The sequence below is a fragment of the Apteryx rowi genome, unplaced genomic scaffold (genome assembly GCF_003343035.1).
Source record: "Apteryx rowi isolate R43461 unplaced genomic scaffold, aptRow1 scaffold_182, whole genome shotgun sequence".
Classification (NCBI taxonomy): Eukaryota; Metazoa; Chordata; class Aves; order Apterygiformes; family Apterygidae; genus Apteryx; species Apteryx rowi.
This window is the reverse complement of record NW_020448108.1, coordinates 321,076-343,946: the sequence shown is the minus strand read 5'-3', so window position 1 is coordinate 343,946 and position 22,871 is coordinate 321,076. Positions and strand designations below refer to the sequence as shown.

The window sequence follows — 22,871 nt, the reverse complement described above, 5'->3', positions numbered from 1 at the left end:
CCTTCTTGCACTGAAATGTCGTCCTTCAACAGATCTATTTCTTTTCTGAGGGCTCTATTCAACAGACATTCAGAGGCTCCTCAGACTTCAATAGCGTAAATGCCACAGAATCTCAGCCTGATTAAAATGCTTTCCCCTCCTTCCTCTACTTTGCAAAACTCCGAGGGGATAAAGCCCAAGAAAACTCTGTGTTTAACATGGAGATGAAATCAAATGTGCCTCATTTCATTAGGACTACTGGGTTAAACAAAGTTGCTCACTTGTTGCAAGGTTAAAGAGGTTTTAAATACAAGCACCACAGAGAAAGCTCTTACACATGAATTATGGTAGAATGAAGATGGTGCTCCTGAGATTTTCCAGGCTGACATGCTTGGCTGATGTAGAAATCAAGGTCTCATCATCAGCTGTGAGGCTTAGTGAAGGCAGCATCAGTAAGATCTTCCCACCACTACCCAGTTAAATCCCTTTCAAACAGGTTGTGGTGTCACTGTGGCATTTGTTAAAATATTGCCTTCATTTTTTTTTTTGCTTCAGCAAAGTGCTCTGCAAGTTTAGTAGCTTATGATACTCAGTCAGTTCAATGTGCAGCCTCTTAGCTATGCCTGCCAAGAGGCTGCCAGCTATTTCCAGCTCGGGCAATGGCAGCACTATGGACTCCTTTCCATTAGGATATCCAGCTAACATTGCATTGGCCGCCACCAAACAGAGTCACATCTGAATGGCTTTGCARACACCAAGGGTGTGCTGTACTACAGACTGGTTTGCCTATGGACACACCCTGCGTACAAATGCTGCACAGAAAGCTGTGGTTCTCCCTCTCTTTTTTAACTGGGTGAGTAAACAAGAGACTGGACAGTGACAAAGAATCCTTTGATCATTTGAAGTATCACTCTCGTGAGTTCACACATGGTCTCTCTCATCTGGCCTTCACCAGTCCAGCAAGATCGAGCACCCAGGTCTATGAAGGCAGAAGCTAACAAAATCAAAAGGGCTGCAGAGCTGCAGAGCTCACAAACCACCCTCCCAGAAGCATGCTGCAGCACCAAACCGCAGCATCCTTAGGGGGGAGACATGGCTTGTAAGGAAGCCAGAGCTAGACCACATGCATTTGCCCTTTTATCCTTGCACTAGAGACGCCATGGCAGGTTTTTTCAATGCAAAGTCCAGCAGCTTGCTCTCTTTGGCAGTAGTGGTCCGGACTCTGCACATGACAAGAGTCCAAAGAGGTATCAATAGGTGCTTCAAACCTGCAAGACATCAAATGTAACTGAGAGAATTAAAAATCAGTACAGCCATCCACACTTTTCAGATCACCAGCTAGGCAACCACACACAGATTTCTTATACACCAAAAAATGTTCCTAGACTGAGCTTGTTTGCCACTAACTGTGTCACAGTGCCATTTGATGTATATCACTTTGCTGATGAACAAAGCTTATAAAGGGAAAGAAGCTGAGAGGCAAATTGCCAGCTACTAGTACAAAGCATCGATTTGGCCAAATGACTTGTTTTAGAGGCTGGCAGCAAATTTACAGAATAGGGCTGAAATTCTCCCACGCTGAGGTGCCATCAAACACGTGAATCCACTTCATAGTTTTTGTCTGCTGCTCTTTCATATTTCAATGGTCATAGAAAAGAGTACTTGAAAGCCAGGCAAAGAACTATAGTCTTTTGTCCSTTTCTTGTACCTGTTCCCACAGAAGTAGAAAACTGCATCTCTTATTTGCAGAATTGCCTAGATTGATTCAGAGCCGCCTTGCACACTGAATAAATCTGCTGAACTGGTTTCTGCAGAAACCAAGAGAATCTTTTAAACTCAACCATTGGCCTGCAGAAACTGCGTGTATTGTGTTCAACCTCCTAACTACTGAGGCAAGGGAGGACTTTGTTCCAGCCTTACTGTATATTTTCTTCATTAAAGGCTGCCTCTGGAGAATAACATCAGAGATGGGAACACTACAAGTCATGGGATCTACAGTCAAGCACAAAAGATGATGTCAGTATCCTCACCAGGCCTGTAGCAGAAGAGTCCAATGTGGGAACAATGGAGCTGACAGGAAAGCTCTCCTAGGATCATTCAGAGTTGCAATTGAAAGCTTCCAAATTCCAAACATCTTTGTTTTATTTCAAGTCTTTTGTTGAAAAACCAAATAAATCAAAGAAAAAGTTCTGTTGCTTTCATTTTTGGATATGTTAGCAGCAACAACAACAAGAAGTGGTACGGTGAGGCAGGAAGTCATTTTCCACTGAAAAATCCCTTGAATCTCTGACAAGGGCAACATGCAGCCCACTGCACTGAACAGCATTGTCATACGGAGTTGCTGGGCCTCCGTAGGCACCTCAGTATCTCAGGCAGGTCCAATAAACTATAAGATGAGCCTTGATGTACTTGCGATCAAGAAAAAGAAGACTACAGTCCTGCAACCAACTAAATGCTCTGTGCAGCTCATTCCACCCTGAAAAAAAAAGGAAGGGTCAGCCTCCCACCCGGGTCCAGGAGCAGATGGAGGTCATCACTCTGTCATTTGTCACCCTGCTGCTGTGCCAGCCCCGGGAACAGGGTGAATGATGCACTGGCAGTAAGGGTGTTGGGAGAAGAAGAAACACATGCTGCCCTGCTCCAGTCCTGCGGAGATAACCCAGGCTTCCCACTGCCAGGCTCCGGAGCCACGAGACCGCAGTGACTTTCCCACCTGCCTATTTATTCCACACAGCAGTGGTGGCAGTGTATGAACACACAACATCCAGCGCTGACCCCTGTGCAAACAGGGCTAATTTCAAGCTTCTGAACAGACGGCTCATTATTACTGGGAAGCAAAGCCATTGAAGCCAGCTCCATTCAGTCTGGTGGTTTTTGTTTTTCTTTAGCCCCTGGGATTTTCCTAGCAAAACTTCCCACCATGCAAATGGCTCCTGTGGCTTATTAAGTTAAGAGCTTGCAAATGGTGACACAAACAATACCTCAGGTTTCCTCATTTGTTATTTAACTTTCAGTACCCTGGAAAATACTGGAAAGCATAGCTCATGGTAAGGGCTTGTTTGAATTAGGAACAATGCAAGGAACTTGAAAATGTCAGACTGCTGTTACTTCAGATTTAGGAAACATCATTTGTATAAATGTGGAGTTCTTTCTCTGGAAGGAAAATAAGCCTGAAATTTATTTTTTCTACTTCTAACTTCAAGTATTTGTCAAGGTAAAGTGATACTAAGCTAAAAGCAAGGTTAAATTCTTCCCTTTTCTGGAATCTCTTGTGCACTGATTTTGCCAAGGATCAAGATCTAAAAATATCACATCTAATAAAACAATGAGATCCGAAAGTTTCTTGTTGCCATATACTGAAAAGCCTTGAGAATACACCAAATTCTTCATGTATTCTCTGCTTAGGAACTGCAGAGAGCAGCCCAAAGTACAGCATGAGCAGCTTCCAGACACATCTGTTAACATTTTACAAATTCACTGAAACCCATGTTGCAATGAATATACAGAACAAATCTATTGCATTTAAGGAATCAGATCTCATTTTCTATATGGCTATGTTACCATCATTCACTGGAACTAGGAAAGCCCAATTATGCATGAATAAATTTACAGATAGCATATCCTTGGAAGGATGATGAGCACTGTTGCCTGGACAGACAGCACCCTGGGGGTAACACCTCCAAACCTGGCAGTCCTTAGAGGTACTGGCACCAGGAGAGACGCAAGGCTGGCATGGCTGTTTATCTGTAGCGTGAGGAACATCCCCATGGTGCATGGCCAAGGTTTGTCCTAAGGGCCTGGGAAGAGGAGGCCTGGCAAGGATGAATTGTCAGACCAAGGGCTGAATGGCTAGCTATGAAATGGGAAAGCTTTGGGGAAGTGGAGAAGATGACACTGAATCTCTTAAAAGGATTTAAGGAAACAAGAGGGGAAGCATTCATATAGAATGAGAAGCACATTTTACAGCAGGAAATCTGAGTAACAATGAAGTAGTCATGACACTGATTTCTCATCTTCTGGAACCTGCCGTGTGATACCTCTCATCCAGGGCTGAAATTCCAACTCTTTGTTCATAATCTGTCCTGTTACGTAGTGGCAAAAGCCCACTGAGACATTTCCAATGACCACAATATAATTACAGCTCGTCTGTCATGAACTCCCATCAGATTCATCAGTCTGGACTGTATTTCCATGCTTGGAAACTCCTGAGTGAGTGTGGCACGGCCTCACAGAAAGATCTGATTGCAAGGGAGTAAAAACTGGAATGGGCAATAGATGTATGAAACCAAGCATGATAAATCACAGAAAAATGAGTGACTGTAGAAACAAAAGAGAAAACAACTCCAAAAAAACAGCAGCAGAAAAGAAACAAAGTACATGAGAATAAACACTGACAAACTAGTCACTCATTACTAGCTCTTTGGTTCTCTCAAGAATGTTTGTAAAATCAACAAGACAAACTACAGACAGCACAGAAAGATAAAGTAGGAGAAAAGCATATGGAGAAAGAGTCTCCTAAAACACAGCAGTGTTAATTTAAGACTTTACTTGAACATCAGATCACCTCTGCACTACTGCAGCCAACCAAGCCTGCTGGTTTGGTTTATCATCAAGAACTAACTGTTCAGGATGACTTTTTTTTCCTACCAATGCAGATTGTCTTAAGTTGGCCTGTATTTATACAAACTTTGTAAGAGCCAAAGCAAGAAAGACTCCCTCTTCTAAGAAGCAGACATAACTGGAGGATCTGATATGTTTAGTAGAAAAAAGGTTGAAGAGTGGGGGAAAACATTTCCAGTTTGTGTTATGGAGCTTTGTTTTATTTTCTGAAAAGCCAAAAGGCAGACACTGCACAGATCCAAAACCAAGCTGGATAAGTGAATTTCAAGTGACTGTCATTCTATATGCACAGCAAGAGTATTTGGTCCAGTTTTATTCTAAGGCTGCGGATTAGATCTTTTTACTGCTGTTACAGAAGAAAATAGAGCCTTGTTTTAGCTGGAAACTAATCAACTGTGATATATTTTTGTATTAACATTCATTCTGAGGAGGATGTTAGAAGTTCACAAACAACATACTTCCTGAAGGACTGCTGGCACCTAGCCCTTCCCAGGGATCACTCCAGGCCAGCCCCCAGGGTGGCACGAGGCGTCCTGGCCATCCCCTCTCCTCAGCTCCAGCAGCACCACATCCACCGTTGGCACTTGGCATTGAACAGCTCCCCATGAGCCGCGGTGTCTCTGCACTGCCCCTGCTGTGGGCAAGGGGTCAGGGACACAATTCAGCCTCGAACACCCACCCTGTGTGATTTCGCCTAGACGCCAAGGACCTGCATGTGGTCATTTTTTACTTACCAGACTGAACGGCTGCTCTTAAAAATTCACAGATTAGCAGACGAAGCATTTCCTAAGTAGCACTTTTTTTTTTTCTCCTTTTTGCCTTGGACAGCATAAGATTACATTTATTCCATGAACATTTATTTTCCTCTAACTCACAATGGCAAAATAAAAGAAGCACTACTGATCCTGCCAAGTCACACACCACTGTTATTCTACTATTTCTAGCTCTCTGAGCTCCCGTGCTTCCCTGTCTATTCCTTACAGCCTGCTGAACCCCCCAACAAACTGGGGGAATATCAAGTGCTTCTCACAAATGAAAATAAAAAGTCCATTTCAATTGGAAAACAATGAGGCAAAGCTAGGAGGACTAAAAGACCATGGATCTGAGAAGCAGCAGAGGGGAGTAAGGGAGGTTATTCCAAGGCTCTGGTAAGATGTGATTCTTCTGAACAGACCTGTCTTCTGGAGCACTCCTTTTTCTCTGGCTTTACCATATAATGTCCCATTCGCGTGCTTTCTTCCACCTGCCTTGGATGCTGATACTAACTTTACTGTTTTCAGTAAGGCCTCAGACTCACCCTGCAAATTCCTTTTATGGAGGAATCCATATGGAGGAGAAAAATATGGAGAGAGCCCATTTTAGGGAGCAAGAGGAAAGGTGAGGGAAAAGAAGAAGATCTAGTTTATGTTTGCAATTTTCTTGACATTACAGAGATATTGCAAGGCACTACCACAATCCAGACAGAAAAGACTCACTCCAGGTCAAATGCACAGACATTTACTCCCCCTCCCCATATCAGACAGAAAAAGACTGGAGAGGCCTGCAGTATGCCAAAACAATAGCAAAAGGGAGGGGTATCCGTATGCTAGATCCTTCAAACCACAGGGATTGTTCCTTTAGGCTCCAATTTCTTCTCTCAGCTGTTAAAGTGTTTTTTCCCTGTTGCTGTTGCCCACTTCTCCTTCCCCACCTGTTGTCTTCTCCAAACCCCCTCCTGATCTCAGCATGGCACTTCAGACTGGCAGCTACATCGCCTCTTCCACTTGGACAAGGAGAATTGAGAGAGAAAAGCCTCCAGGCCAGGGAAAGGTGTTTTGTGGCACCTTTGCAGGCTAGAAGCAGTGCCAGAGGGAGACAATTTTCAGATGAGCAGAGCAGAGCAGGCTSCATTCGGTGGAGGCTGAGAGAGAAAGCTGAAAGACAGTGCCACTAAAATCCCTGAGGAAAGCAAGATGACAGAAAATAAAGACTGCTTCATCAAAACTAGGTGCAGGCAGGTGGTAACCTGCCCACTACACAGCATCTGTCATCACGGTGGAGGTGCGTAGGAAACTCTTCCTCTGACAAGCTACCTGAGCTGTACTGCTGATTAAAAAAAAAAGGAAAAAAAAAAGCTCCAAGAAACAAAGAGCTCTAGCTCAATTTAACAAAACCACGGCCAAAGAGGGTTACAGAAATGCCTGGCTTTTTCCACATCCCAGTACAATCTCATCCTCAGCAGGGAAAGCCACTTGCTATGCTAACTGAGGAATAAGCTCATCAGCTCCAACACAACTGCACTTTTTCATGCCCTAGCCATCTGTAAGCTGCATCAATAAGGCTCCTGATAGCACTGCATACTGTCTTGTGCATAGCATGAATGGAGATAAGTACCACATGAAATAGCGCTTATTTATAGCTAAGTATTGTTTTCCTCTGATATGATATTAGAGAATGAAATCTAAAATGAATGCTAAATTTTTATATATGTAAAGTAACTATGGACATAGTTTATCACTCTGTAAACATACAGAGGTTAGGAGCAATTCTTCTAATTCTAGTCTGACATAATTTTTCCCAGTTTTTCCCCAAATTGTTACAATACAGCTCACAGTTCTTCGTGGATGAAAACACAGTTGTTGCCGTGTTATTATAGTCTCTGTTGGAAACAGTCAGTTTTTGGGTCAGGTTGCCTTCCATCCATGGAATTTTTTATGTGAAAACATAAAATGTGACTACCACAAACAGTCCACTTTAACAAAAATAAAATAAGCCCCTGTTAAATTACTCAAATTCTGCAGAACTTGAGTGACTGGATGGAGAGACTTGACTCTCCATCTACTGACTCCAAAAGGTTTGGGGAGGATGACACTGAAAGATAGTACTGGCAAAATACCTCAGTCTGGAGAGAAAGCACTATGCAGACAGGCCAGCATGGATAGTCTTGTTTTAAAGGGTGGATTAAAGAAGCTTTATCCAGCAGTCACTGCTACCAAAAACCCTTCAATCTCTGAGGTGTCTTTATTTAAGGGGACAATTCCCCCAGATGAGTTTTGAATGTGAGAGGGATTTGCAGCACATTCCTTTTGCAGTGCTTTGTGTTTCTGATTGAGAGCAAAACCCTGCTTTCTCTGACACTTAAATCCTGGCTGAGAAACTTTGCTGCAACTGCCCCTTTGTGTTTCAAGTGAAATATTTCCATGATGGAAATGTGTGCAAAGGGTAGGTGAATACCTCCAGCAGTGCAAAATGGTAAATGAGAAACAAAGCAAAGTTAGTGAAAATCTACATCCCCATTTGTGAAACAGTGTCTTACATGTACTTATCATAAGATGTTTTGAATAAGAGAACCAAAGTAAAGAAGAGAAAACACACAACTGGAGGGCACATAGAGGAAAGGACATTTAAGGTGCAGTACATCCAATACAAGGAGCCTGGTAGTATGAGCCTGTTGTTCACAACAGTATCCTCACCCCATGCATGGGGTACACGTTCTAGTCTCCTGAACAACTCTGAATGTGTAGATTATAGAAAAATCCTGAGCTCTCCATGGGCAGGGAGCAGATCACCAGCAGCATTTCTAAGTATCTGAATTTCACCCAGAAGTTGTTAGGTTTGCCAGATTCTTCAATCTGCTTTGCTGATGGCTTGCAAAGGTTTTTTTCAATAAATTATTTCTGCGTCTATTCCCCCATTTCCTATCTTCTCCACAGCTAGATGCACACCTGCACTACAACCTCTTCCTGAATTCTCCTTCAGGATTTTGAGTTGTTGAATTTGGTCAGGCTTTACACAAAATAATGGCTGGATCATATATAAACACAAAAATCACTTCTTGCTCCACCACCATTCCCAGGAGAAATACAGTGTGTGTCTGCTTCAAACATCTGTCTTCATCTTTGAACTCTTACACACAGAATTTATTCAGAGTTTAAGGCATGGCTATCTGCATCAACAAATCATCCCATCTCTGAGGAACCTGGCTATTTCCCTCCTGAAACATTTATATAGTTTAAAACATGCTAATGACTTAACAAGAAAACTTCCTTGGGGTTCTGCCTTTGCCCTAGCTAGACTGGGAGCAGCATCCCTTGCCTGTAAAGAGTAAGGTTTAAGCATGTATCAACTTCACTTCAGTTTGGATCTTAATATTTAGTATTTCATCTGTGATTATTAATCCCTTTTATCATCACCATCATCTTTATCTTCTTCCTTTAAAAACAAAACAAAACAAAACCCAACCAACAAAACAAAATCTGTTCCTAAATCCACATACAGTGGATTTGACCACAGTTTTGACCACAATGGATACAGAGTGTTTTGATACATGTTGACCTTTGCTCTCCCTATTCTCTTCCAACGATCACATCATCACAGTCTGGACAACTTATTATTTAAATACTTACACTCATGTGTTTTTAAATTCCTCAATGAAATCTTCGGGTGGAACCCCTAATTTTTAAGCAGACACATTTTCTCACCTCGAAAGCAATGTTCCCCATGGGTAGGGGTACCTGCCCCACTCTGACAAGGCTTTCTGCAGGGCAGCCTCCACAGGGCTTGGCACCCACTTCCCAAAGCCATCCTCACCCTCAGTATGCACTGCAGATACAACCCTCAAGCTGGAAGATGTAGGGAAAAGCTACCACAGTGCACTGCTACTTTACATGGGGACAGAAACACACCTGAACCTGATCCACAGCAATATTTCACAAGATGCCCACAGTAACCGTTAGCCAACACGTGTATTAGCACCTCTGTGTACACGACGGTGGTCTCTGAGCATGCTACAGGAAACACTGGTAGCTGGCAGGCCTGCATCTACCACCACTACCACGTTTCCCCATTTTTCACAGCTGCTGACTTTTTAATCTTGTCTTCCTATTTTTGGAGCAAAGGTTCCCTTTACCTCCCACAGGCTGCCAAGCCAGCTTGTATAGTACAGTATCCATGGCAGGATCTCTTCAGTTTATAAGCCTAAACCAAAAGGAAATGATATGAGGTTTATATCAGTGGACTAACACATGGTTGGCTTGATAGTCAGGGGAGTCCTTAAGCAGGTCATTGCTAAGAGGGAATGAGAAAGGAACGATAGCTCTCTCTTTGCACAGTTTCTGGTACACCTTTCCCAAGGAATTGTTGTCAAGTAATGCTGGAGACAGGGTATTTTGATACTCATCCTCCCGTCTTTCCTTCTGAAGGTCCGATCTGCTGGGAATCTTCCCGCTGGGATCCCATGGCAGCTTTTCCACAGGGTGCTTGCACTGACTGTGAATGTTTTAAATATCACGCAAGTCTCCAAGCCTTTATATTTTCCTTTAGTACTTGGAGCTTGTGAAGCTTGAAACTGCAACAGTCACAAAAGCCTTGTAAATATTGAAAACAAAGCAAAAGAAACTGGAAAGAAAATAAGATGTAGATAGAAGCAAGTCATTAGAACTTCATGGGTATGAGTTAAAGTCTAGCTTAGGTTAATACTTGTCTCGTGTCATGCTCTGCCCGCTTTTAGTAGTCCTGTGAAATAAGTTTGCAGGTCTCTGGCCAGCTGATCCAGCCACCGTCAATTTTTTTTTTTGACTGACATCTCTAAAAGAGAAATCAAGTACTAATGCAAATGAAGGACTTCAGAATTGCTTTTCAACTGAAATGTGCAAACCAATGTTGTTTGACTATCTCTCATTTCAAATATATGTCTTTTTTTAATTTTAAAGAACAACCTGCAAGGATGGCATGTGAAATCTGCTGCTTTTACTAAAAGTAAAGTAAAAGCTTGAGCCTAAGGCAGTTTATCCATATGCATTTAAAATTCTCAAATCAAAAGGTTATTAAGGAAAAATGGAATTCATCACCAATCTAATGACTGGATGAGAGAGAGAGTACTTTTTCCCCCCCCCTCAGAAGAAGTAAGCCATTTATCTATAAAAAGCATTTTGGATAAAAACAGGAAGTCATTAAGTGTCAATGGTCAGGATTCCAACTGATTTCTAAATTCATAAAGATATGCGAAGCTAATCTCTGAATAAAGGTCTGGTGGTTGCCAAAGCAATTTGAACATTTACCGCTGTGTAAAGACAACCAGCAGGCCCCATGGCATTTTACTTCTGCCAAAAACCTGTCACAGAGAGGATATTTTGGTGTCTTCAACTTTCAAGGGTTCTACAACCTTTACACTCCATTATGGATCCAAATGCTCACACAGTCTCAAATTAGTAGTGATAGCTTGGCTGGAACAGGAGCATAAAAATTCTGCTGGGAAGAGGCTCCTGCAGTGACTGAAGCTCCTGGCATTGGCGTCACTGGCTCACGGTGACCAAACACCTACTCACATGTGATGCCAGACAAAGAAAAGCAAGCAACAGAGGTCTAGGGAAAATTAGAAGTGAGAAACTGTCTTTCAGTCCCTACCTGGCACCTTGCCTGAGTCACGTAGTCCAAACTCAGCCTGCTCTTTCTGGGCACTGATTGCTTGTGGTCATGACTTGATGTGCTGCGTGGGAAACAGACCTGTCCCAGGAAGGTGAAAAGACCCTGTCCCAGGTGTCTGCTGGGCATCCTGGATGACCAACTGGCTGCCCAGGATGTTTTCACATCCCCGATGTGGGGTGGACAAGCACAAAAAGGACTGCTTCTCAGGAAGCAGTGGCCCTTGCAAAAATGTGGACTCTCAGGCTGGACAACTACAAATGGAGGCAACTGAAGAGCAGCAGGCAGGACTGAAGCTCTCATGCATCAGAAGTGAGAAACCCTTCATGTACTTCATAGGCCTTTTTATTGAGTTATCAGGGTCCACATGGGAGACTTCAAAAGTATCACTGTTGTGAACTTTTGCAGCATGGACGCCCTGTCCCATAGGAGTGAGCTACCCTGGACCTCTCGGGGTAGCAGTGCAAACATGTTTATACAAACGTGAAGGCTCACCACAAGAGGTCATCTCAGGCACGAATGGGATAGCTGGCACGCTGCAGGCAGCGGCTCGCAAACCAGACTCTGTTTCTGTCTGTGTCTGCAAAGTATATTTAACATGCTTGGGACCTGGGTGTTTCAATCCTACCTGCAGTTTTTCATCACAGAAAAATCTTTCATGTTGATGTTGAAACAAAATCTGTGTTCTCTGCTTTTTCTTTGGAAATCCAAAAAACCCCCCATATTCTGGTACTTTCCCAGGGACAGTCACAATGCCATATTTAAACAATGAAGTTTGTTTAGCAGATTTCAAACAACTTTGTACAAGAGGTTGTTTAACTGTATTTTCTTTTGTTGTTAAGGACATTAAGCATTACTGGTATTATGTTTGGATGAGCTCCAGTTGCAATACAAGTTTCCAAATGAAGCACGGAGGGATGCAATTTAGTATATAAGGGCCCGCCTTGATTCTTACATAAGATGAAACCAACAATATTAAAAGAAATAATTATTAGACACTATCTGCTTTCTTAATAGGAATAAAATTTGTTTATCCCATGTTAGCACCAGGCTGTGAATAGGAGAAAGAGTTAAGAGAGGCAGAGATACTTGAAATGACTGCATTATAGACCAGTTCTAGCTCAACTGCAAGAAACTCAGCTGCAGGAAACCTATGTTTGCTTTCTTTTATATAGCTACAGTGGTGTTTTATATGATTATATTTAGCTAGTTAAGGTGTGGTAGACATCCCTAGAGGCAATTGCATTAAACACAGTTACTCTAAACACAGTTTTTAGAAGCAGAATCCACTGTGACAGCTGTGCTCCTCTGGAAAAACATAGAGCACAAGCTTCAGGGTGAAATGGATAATAGGAACAAAACTTTCTTGGCTAAGGGGATGTCACTCCAGAACAAATCTTCCTGGAAGTCAGTCGGTCTTTTGGATATGTCAGCGTAGCTTCCTTCTCAGAAAGACCTTCTACTCTCGATCTGAATGTTAACAAACAAACAAGAACCCTTAAAGCAAAAGCAAGCAGACTTGAATACAACTGAACTGAGCAACTGCAGCATAACCAGTCACCTGTAAATCCACCACTCAAGCAGTTCTCATACTGGAGAGCGGGGAGTGTCAAGGCTGTAAGGACATCGATCCCGCTATCAGATTATCACCAAAGACACCTACACAAAGCAATAACAAAACAGAGGGAGGATAAAGCTTTATGACAGCAGATAGACATGACACTGCATTTCACGAGAGACCCAGTGAGAGAAGAACTACGCAAATTTTGCTTGTGGTAAGTACATATAGTTTATCTTATTCCAGACTTTAGCACACTTAGTTCAAAATGCATTCACTTAAAATTGCCTAGACGAGGCTGATAACAAGGGCAGAAAATGCAGCTTTTGGCCTACGCTTCTACGCTGAAGATAAGGTATGATTTACCACGATGTAACTAGCTCTTAGTTCTCACAGTTGCCTCAGACTTCCCTTGGAACACCTAATTTTCACTGTCTGGACAAGAATCTATTATACTGTAACTAATGTCTTAGGTGGCAGGGAGAATTAAAGATTAATCTTGTCCAAACTTCAATGAAGCCAATCTCTGGATTCATTAAAAACATTACTGTGCAAAAAAAGTGTTACAACAGTGCTCTGGTGGACTTCTAGAAACAAAATGCAACATTCTTTTATTGTACAGTAGGTACTTTTTCCCCTGTTAGAAGGGTGTTTACCGTACGACAGCATATAATTTCACTGTGGTAACAACAGTATTTCCCATACTTAAAATGGGAAATGCAGTGAATAAGTTTGGAAACATTTCACTGATGGTGGTAAATATCTGAATTCCAGTGGCAGCTCCTCTGTAATTTCCTTTGCATATGGCATCACAGAATCTATATCAAATTAAAGTCTTGAGGCAAACACAGAAGATTGCGCTGATAACATTTAGCCTTTATTTCAAATCACAGCTTCAAGAATCACACTGCCAAACCATGCATTATACTGAAAACAAGCTGCATCTGCTAGTTCTTTCTCCCACCGGTACTTATCTGTTGAAAATCCTGGGAAGACAGCTACTGGGGGAGTATGTTTTGCACAGCTTTGTTTTATGTCATTGGATCAGCTCAAGCAGGCAAAAATCAAAGCAAGGAAAAAATTCAGAATGCATTAGATACCACCTACCACTATCAGTGAGGGAACCCAATTTCATCCACTTAAAGGGCTAGCTATTAAAACTGCTTCTGGGTTAGATGTGGGATGAACCCACTGAATATAATTGAGTTTCTCCACATTCATGCATACATTAGAAATGTGAGTTTGACTCAACATACTGAACTGACTCTTACGTTCCAGTTACTTTTTGTGAACAGTGCCCTACCTTTGGGGGTATAATCTCCTATTCTAAATTTAACCCCAGTAAGCAAAGTACGGCACCTAAAAGTGCCCAGGAATAGCGGTTGTCTTTCAGCTCTGTGTTAACACCACATTCTGCGTCACTGTGGCTTAAAGATTTCTATATAAGTAGCCTCTGAAACCACAAAAAAGAGCACTATCATACTATTTTGAAGGTTGCTCAATCTTCATGTTTCTGAGGATGTAACTCCTTCAACCTCTGGCTCACTGTTTGCTCTAGTGTGCCCTCAAAAGACTGCAGATTTTGGATATGATAAAAAAGGATTTAAAAAGTGCTAAGTCTTCTTTTTCAGTACATTCACTCCCACCTAAACATATGTGAGCAATTGTATTGCACCAGAATACTGAAATRCTATAAGCAGCAAAACCAGGTTAATTTCCAGCCACCTTCATCTCTTTCAGGAGTGTTCGTGAGAAGTGCCAGACAGAGCTCATTTAAATCTAGCCTCTATCTACCAGGCAAGGAAGGCAGAAGTGTTAACGTCGGCGCTTTCTCTGTGGCATGCCTTGACTATAACACAGCTTTGTTCTGGGTTTTCTGCTGCTGGGGATAAAAGAGCCGTCTCTGTTCCCACTGAACTCTTGGCCTCTCTAATGAGATCGCTGAAGTTGACAGTAATTTTTTTTCCACTGTCACCTGTTTTCRGACTAAGGATGAAGCCAACTTGTTTCTCACAGCAACTCAAGACCTCTGAGAAGGCAAGCTGCAATGACAGCCAAGTTCATGGCTGTGTTCACACAAGCACCCCCTACACATACTAACAGATCCATTTGGGAGAGCATTGCTTCTGCATTGCAAAAACTTTAAAATTCTTCCTTTTTAACACTCTCTGCTTGCCAGAGATTTTAGTCCTTGAGGAATAAAAAATTTAAATGAGTTTGAACATAAAATTTTCAACAGCTAAATACCAAACTATCTAGAAGTTTTCAAAATACAAAAGACATTTTAAACAATTCTTGGAGATGTGGGCTGAGCTGATTTGGTAATAATTCACATCACTATTAAGTATGGTAGGTAGTGCTTTACTTTTTAAATAACCACTAATAATGGAATTCAATCAGATGCTGCAGATCTGCTATGTACAGGCCACCAAAGGGTACCAAAGACACAAGTCACCTGTGAAAGCATTTGTTACACACCTGGAAAGCCTGAGACCACATGTAGAGAATTACAGTGGCATCCAAAAAACTAATTTGTTCTGCACTCTCTGGATGGCCCTTAGATCCTTCTAATCCATTCCTATTGACTCTGTGTGCCGTGTCCCCCAGCCACATCGGCATGACGTGCTCTTCTGACCATTCAGTGAGACATAGAATTCGGATATCGGCTCAAAGAAAGGCAGGAGCACATAAATAGGGAGACACCTATTGAAGAAAGCATATCTCCCCTGAGCTCCAGAAGCAGCTGCAGAAATGAACATCCACAAAAGGTATGGCTGCATTGAAAACACCCTCCGTATGGAAAACAAAAGGCTCCACTGTACTCTCTCCAAAGCAAAACACAAGAAGTTTCTGCAGGCTATTAGTCCTCAGRAGAAGGTCTCAGTATGTTTAGGCCATCTAACATATCACACCTTTCCACAACACAGGGTTGTAATCATGGATATATGTTGCAAAATGGAAAGCCTAACTAACATAGAAGAGCAGTTAGTCCCTGATGGACCAAGACTGCTACTAAGCCATAAATGCAATTTCCATCTGGATTACATTCAGCAGTTGCACATGTCTGCTGCTACAGAAGCATTTTCTTGCAATTGGGTTGAGCAGACAGGAAATATAAAGGGTAGAAAAGAGGATGAAACAGAGCCATGAGGAAAATAAAAGCCACTTCCTTAAACTCCTGCAGCCAGATTCTGGATTGCTTTATGTTAAAAAATCCAAGCACCCAGCAGAAAGGCTGTGCTCACCAGCACTGCTAAACAGTAACAGCATCTGTCCAGAAGATGGAACTTGGGGACACAGGAATTCTGTGTTATTGCAGTAACAGCTAATTAGAGCACCTATACAGTGTATTCCTCCTCTACTACACACCCTGCAGTGCCTGCAGGTTCATTCAAATGTTTTACTTCAGTTGTGCTCACAGGACAGTATTTTAAGTCAGATTATTCTGGGATAGACACACTGATGCACAAACTTGCAAAATCTCTGCAGTTGTTTTCTTAGAGGTATTTGTGGGTTTCCACCTAAAGCAAGAGGGAAGATGCATAAAGTAAACTGTCAGACGTTCAAGGCAACAGGACCTCTCCTCAGGAATTTTTGCAAAGAGCAATTAGTACTTTATAAACAAATTCCTTGCAAAATCCTTCTACTTAGTAATGTAATTACTTCCAAGAAGTACTGATGCTGCTTTAAATGAGACACACAGCCTTTTTTCTACTTCAAGTAGGAAACAAAAACCCTAACCGTTACACAAGGCATTAAAGGAAGCCATACACAACTGACCTAATTTTCTTTTAAAATATTTTGTAGTGAAAGAAATCTTCAGGTAATGCAAGCCTCTGTGTTACATTGTCTCCCATCAGTACACTCCAATACAGAAGCAGAGCAGTAAAGTGTAAGAGAGGTGTATAAATACATGCAAATTCAGGTCAAACTTCACTGCACTTCATTTAAAGCTCCTGGTGATACTTGCTGTTTTCTCATCATTTTTCTGCATGGCTTAGAGCAGCAGGCATAGCACAGTCAGGGTAGCAAAATTTGGGATGAATACAGCAAGGAAAAGAGGCCATTTCAGAGCTGTAGGAAAAGTCCATGCCTCCAGCTGCTTGTCTTTAAAAGGCAGGCTTTGTAGCCTGGAGATTGATCACAGCTGTGTCTCAAATATTACAGTCTCAAACCAAACAGTATAACAAGCTTCAAATCTGCTGGATTTTTACTTGTTGCTCTGCAAACTACGTGGTGAAGAGAATAACAAGATTTTCTGCGTCAGTTACCTTCTCAGAGATGCAAGCAAGGAGGGACACAGCTGCTTGTTCCTCCTCCAATATTAATCAGCATTCAGTTTCTCTAGTAACCTAGCTACATCACAAATGTTTTTACTAACATAGGAGTGCTCACTCTGCTGTATAGATTTCTGAACCCCAATACTATATCTGTATACACAAGTGCTCAGTTTACTTGTATGTGAACAGGAGGCTGGGAACAAGGTAATAACCAGACAGGTTTTTAGGACTGACCTACTGCTTGTTTGAAGCTGAACAATCTGTTTTCCACAGTATTTGCAGCACATACTTTTCCAAAAACATGCATTGCCTGTATTCTTCATCACTGGCTATGCTCAATCCTCAAAGAGCATTTATCACAGAGGGTGCATGCAAGTCTCACAAGCTCCAGCTCTAATGTTTCTAAAGATGCAATGTTGGCAAATGACATAAGGCTGAACTTAGGCTAGGGGTGCAGAGCAGATAACACAGTCTGGTCAGGACAGAGTCTCCACTCCCCACTGATTTCATAGGCATTTGACTGATCTTAACTGTGAAGCAGGCTGAGAGCTTTGCAAAGCCCTCAGCATTGGGATCCTAGTTGAGGAGGCTGGGTTGATGAGTTCAGTGGTTCAGTGCATGAACCTTTTCTGGTTATGATTTTCCTGCCCCAAGCCATCCCTGTATCTTACTGACACAGCTTACGCACACAGCTTGCTCTTCTCCTTCCCAATGCAAAGCTGGGCATGCCTGCATCAGTGCCTGTACCACAAGGGTTTTGAACAAAATGCTTGTCTAGGGAAGGGAATGAGTGAGAAAGGGGAGGTGGCTGTATGTCACTCTCCTCTGAACCTTCCCAGAAACTGAGTTTGGCCGCAGCTGCTTCTACCCTCAGAAGCTCATAAACAATATCACAGTATCTTTTTTTTTTCCCTCCAAATTGGCCAAGAAAGTTCCCTAGAGATTAAAGCCTGCTACTGTTGCCCATGGACTATCCACTGGTGGTCAATGCTCTGCACATTACAACAGTTGCCTATATGTCAAAGTCATTGCAAAAAAGGAAAAGAAGAGAAGAAGGAGAAGAAGGAGAAGAAAAAAGAAAGGGTCTCTAACTGATCCACAGCCTGGATGTTCCTCAGCTTCTCCTTATTCTGCATCACAGATAATACCTGTATTCATCAGGGTCACTTTGGGTAAGAGTTCAGGGTTAATGGAAGAGGATTTAGAGCAAAGATCTCACAGGGTTCAGCCACAGCTGTCAGATTGCTGCTAGTAGCATGTCTGAGACTGAATGTTGCTACGACCTAAACATTTTGAGTGGAAAACTCAGTAGTTCACTGTAGATGGAGCAAGGTTTAGGCAAGAACAAATACATCACAAAGCAAGAAAATGAGTTTGTCTGCAACACGCAGTATGCACTAACAGTGTGCTCTGAGATAAGCAGCGAGATGATCACATGTAGTACAATGATCACGCAGGTAAAGGCAGAGGTGGCTATACTAATATCTGAAAGAGCTCTGTGCTTCACCACAACAGATGCATGTTAAGTATTTACAGACGCAATTTAAACTTAAATCTTTTTCCCAGAAAAGTTTTATAGAGAAATGTGTAAAACACATTAAAAAAAAGTTATTTACAATAGAAAAGGCCCAGCGATGACCTCTTACCTCTCTAACCTTCTCCCTAGCTGTGCTTTCTGAATTTTGTGATAAGCACTACTATGAAAAGTCATCCCATGAAGCCAGAATCACAAGAGTATGAGCTATTTCCTTCCTGTGCTAAATAATCAGAAGGACAAACTTGCTGACAAAACCATTCCTTGCTACAATTTTTAGATAATTCTTCTACGAACACTTAGATTTCAAGGATCAGCAACATGCTAACTGGGGAGAAGAGAAGGAGCTTAAATTAAGGAATTTTATATTGATACTCATGTTTCGCTGTGGCTTATTTAGCACAGTGCTGCTTCTCAAAAGCATGTTATTATCACAGAACTAGAAAAAATTTAATAACACTATTGCATTGCATTCGTGTTGTTTGGCTTAAAGGACATCCAACTGTTTTCTCTTTTCGTTCTGAGAAGTGGTGAAAGCAAAAATAACCAAGTCCCTCCATCCTAAGAGAAGTGCTGGCACTCTTTGAGCACTGTAGTGAAAGTGGAGTCTGTTGCTGGAAGAAAATATGCCCTGGAAGGACCGGGAGTAGGAGAAGGAGCCAGAGCAGTGGAGAAAAAGGACCATGTAGGGCACAGCAGTCCCGCAGGCCTTGGGGAGAGCTCACAGACACCCCTCTGTAACGCTTCCTGGCATCACAGAGCTCTTCTTGAGCCAAAAAACCTTGCCCGTCCCAGGCAAAGTCAAGCCGCAACCTAAACTCTCTAACCCAGCAATTTGTTTTGGTTCACAGGTACTTATTATAACCAGAATTTGAAGACTCATTTTCCTAATAAAGATCCCAGTCTGCACAGAGAAAGCACTGCATATGACAAAATGAAAACTAGCATTAAAAGTGTTTTTTCAAACATTAGTAATAACTCTGGGACATGACAAAACTGGAGGTAGTTCCTATTAATACACTACATGCAGACCAAGGACAAGTTATCATCAGCTCTTGAGAATTCATGAACTCTAAGCAAGTCCTGGAGCCAGAGCTGATATTGCCACAAATATGGTAACTGTGCAACACTGCTTAAAATAATTAGGGATTTCCTGGAATAACCTCACACAAAGAATTCAGACTTCAACATACACACACACACTTGAATCTCAAATGGTGAAAAGAATCTACGAGAAATCTCCTGTCCTAAATTTGAGAACAAATCATAGATGAAGTAAGTTACCAAGTAACTAATTATTTTCGGATGTTGCTGTTACGGATATCTCTTTTCAGGAAGTTGCCGAAACTATTGCTAGCCTAGAAACTCTTCTCTAACTCTTCAAAATGTTGGCAACGTGCCTGTCTTTTCCAAGCATTTTGCCTTTTTTTTTTTTTCTGGAGCATTAAAGATAGAGGTGTTTAAGCGATGAAAAAATACTTCCAAGTATGCAGGCTCTTTTTTTTTTTTTTGGCAAAAGTAGTCAGCCCATGTCACGGAAGTGGAGGAGATGGCTTCAAGATGTGGTGATATACATCTCTTATTACCACAGATTTATAAAGCACAGGCAGAACTCCACCATATCACTCTTGCAAAGAACTGCCTGCGCAACCGCACACGGTCAGCTTTACAGACAAGTATTTGAGGATCCTAAAGCCTGTAGTATATGCTGTACTAAGACTACTTTCTTAACAATAAAAAACTAATTCTTTAAAACAGTACCAGAAGCCTTCTGCTTGTGCCTACATGTTTGTTTGTTGTGGTTTCTGCTTTCCTCCATAAATCTGAAGAGATACTCATTTAAACTGCTACATCCAGCAGACATTTATCTTTGCTGTTTGAAGCAACAGCAGCAAAAAGATGCAGTGAACTTCAACTTCAAATGAAAAGCCAGATGTCAAAGGTTTGCTAATAAAACTTCTGACTGTATTAGTTTTTGTCAAATATAATATTCTTTGAAGTTCCTTTGGTTACATGTTTGGGGATCACCACTCACCAGTGCAGTATGCAATGAAGACAGCTTATGGCTGACACCTTTCAAGATCATGTCTACTGGATGAATCAAGGGTACTTTTTGATAAACAGGACACAGCCTATGGATGAAGTAGACCATTCTAAAGACTTTTAGAAGAAAAGTATATTTTTCAAAGAGAAGTGAGCATGAGGTACAAAGCTTGTGAATGTATCATGCCTGAAGTTTCAATGTATTAATGTGTGTAATGTGTGATGTTTTATTTCATCACTGTTTTTTAAGATAAAGTCCAGATTTTAACATCTGGTCCATGGGCCTGCTGAGATTTCACTCACATTCAGGGCAAAATCCTGGTGTTAACAAAGGAAAATCCAAGACTCCTGTTTCAGCCAGTTCTGGATTCAGTTCCTTCCACAGTTTTAAAATGGAGAAGAAGGTATTAGGAATTTGAGGCACTGTCATATACCCTGTGTCCTGGAAAACTGGCTAGACTCTGGCTGAACATCCCTCCCAAGGGGAAATAGTCAAATAGGCAGCATTCCTTTCTGGAACAAGCCTTGACTGGCCCTTATCTTTGTGTAATTTACTTCTTCATTTTTCAGTGTCTGATGAGGTCCTTGGCTTGGGAACTGGGAGGACATGATAACTGGAGAGGTGTTAAAAAAAATTTCTATTTGGTGTCAAGCTTTCTGGAGCACTGAAGAGGGTTTACGGTCCTCCTAGAACAAGCATAATTTGGGCAAGCTTGGAGAAAATGTATCCTCCACACCTCCAAATACTGCCTTGTGTGGGGACCTCCCCAGCCCTGCCTGGTGCTGCAGTTCAGCCCCGTGGCCACTGTCCACCGGACCCAGAGAGGAGGAACATCTGGGCTGTGAGCTTACCGAGGCAAGGAGCCCGAGCAAAGGACTAATGTCAGCAGTGACTGCAAGACGATCAGTGCTGACAAGTGGCAGTGCTCAGCAAGGTTACTTTGCTTTATCTAACCCCACCTGCAGGGCATGCACAGATGCCCCCGGACCCTGCTCATGCAGCCCTGCTTGGCCAGAGAAGCCGCTCACACCTGCCATGCCAGCTCCATGTCAACTTGCAAGGCCACCAGTGACGTTCATGAATATCAGCACACTGGGAATGCATTTTTAATTAGATAAGACTATTTGTTTTTTAATTGGAGCCCCAAAGAAGCAATGATCCAAAAAAGATGGCACGCTGCACAACTTGTGAGAACTTGTTAAATACACTGTAATGCAACAAATCACACAAATCAACAGTGAAAAAAACTGTAATAGGCGAAAACAAGCCCCTTAGAGTTGTGAATATATTCACTAGTGAAAGAACTATGAGTGATGTGTAATAATTAGTTGTGATGGCCCACAAACACCAGTGGGCCACTAGCAAAAGTATTTGAATACACATGTTCAAAACAAATGTTTACCTGTTTACCTGCTCAGAATCGCAGGCAAGATATTCAATATTCCTCCCACATAGGTAGTTCTCTCCTACAGTTGGAGAGAAAAATCATCGAGAGGGCTCGACAAGGAATATTTAAGGCTACTACTTCTAACTGTTCCAAGTGAAAAATTTTAAAGTCGCATTTTCAAAAGTAATGGGGGAATTGAACTGTGTAACTGCTCTGAAAGAGTCTTGGGCGTTCAAAACTTTTTTTGAAAGTGAACAACTTGCAAATGGACTGTAGGTTACAAAACCAGTGATTTCAGCAAAAATGAAAGAAAAAAAAATCCAAAAATTTCAAGCATTAAAACAATTCAGCAAAAGCATACTCAATTATGAATTCCCTCTTGATAAATGTATTTGCTTGTGAAATCAAAATCCACATCCATAAAAGAAATGTAAGGGGCTAAATCCTGAATGCATATTGTTGATAACTAACAGTTCAATTGGAACTACTCCTATTGTTTAAGTAAATCTATTTCTAATGCACACGGAATAAAACTCAGAATTGGATGTCACTGGTAACCAGTGCTTCCTTCTATTTCACAAGCTGGTTCCAAAAACTGGGGGAAAAAATCTTGTTCTTCTTCCAGGATTAAAGCTCTATACACTGCACATTTTTGCCTATGACAAAGGTTTGCAGCAAGGCAGCTACATTTCATTTCATGAAGGGAGGACTGGAATCATTTTCCATTGCCACGCCACGCACTCAGGTCCGGCTCAAAGCTGCCCAAGATGGGGCCCACCGGCGTTGCAGAGCACCAGGCTTCACTGGAAGGTGCCGACTCCAAYGCCCTTGCAACATCATCCGATAATTAATCCTCCCACAGACCGTCTCAGCATCCGGGCTGGCTCTGAAAAGCCTAGCTCCTGCCTGCTATCTGAATGGGAGCAAGGCCACAGAGATAAATTAAAAAAGTGAAGGGGGGAGACACAGGGACAGAAGAAGGGGAGAGGGAGGGTGGCTAAACAAATGAAAATGAAAAGGAGAGAAAAGAAAGGAAAATCTCATGGGGAACAGCATCAATCAGTACT

The 22,871-nt window shown here is 42.0% G+C and overlaps 1 protein-coding gene across 1 annotated transcript in view; it reads right to left on the bottom strand.

Moving 5' to 3' along the window:
- The window catches only part of LPAR1 (lysophosphatidic acid receptor 1), a 55,218-nt gene that overhangs the window by 1,657 nt on the left and 30,690 nt on the right, over positions 1-22,871 (bottom strand). The window lies entirely within an intron of this gene.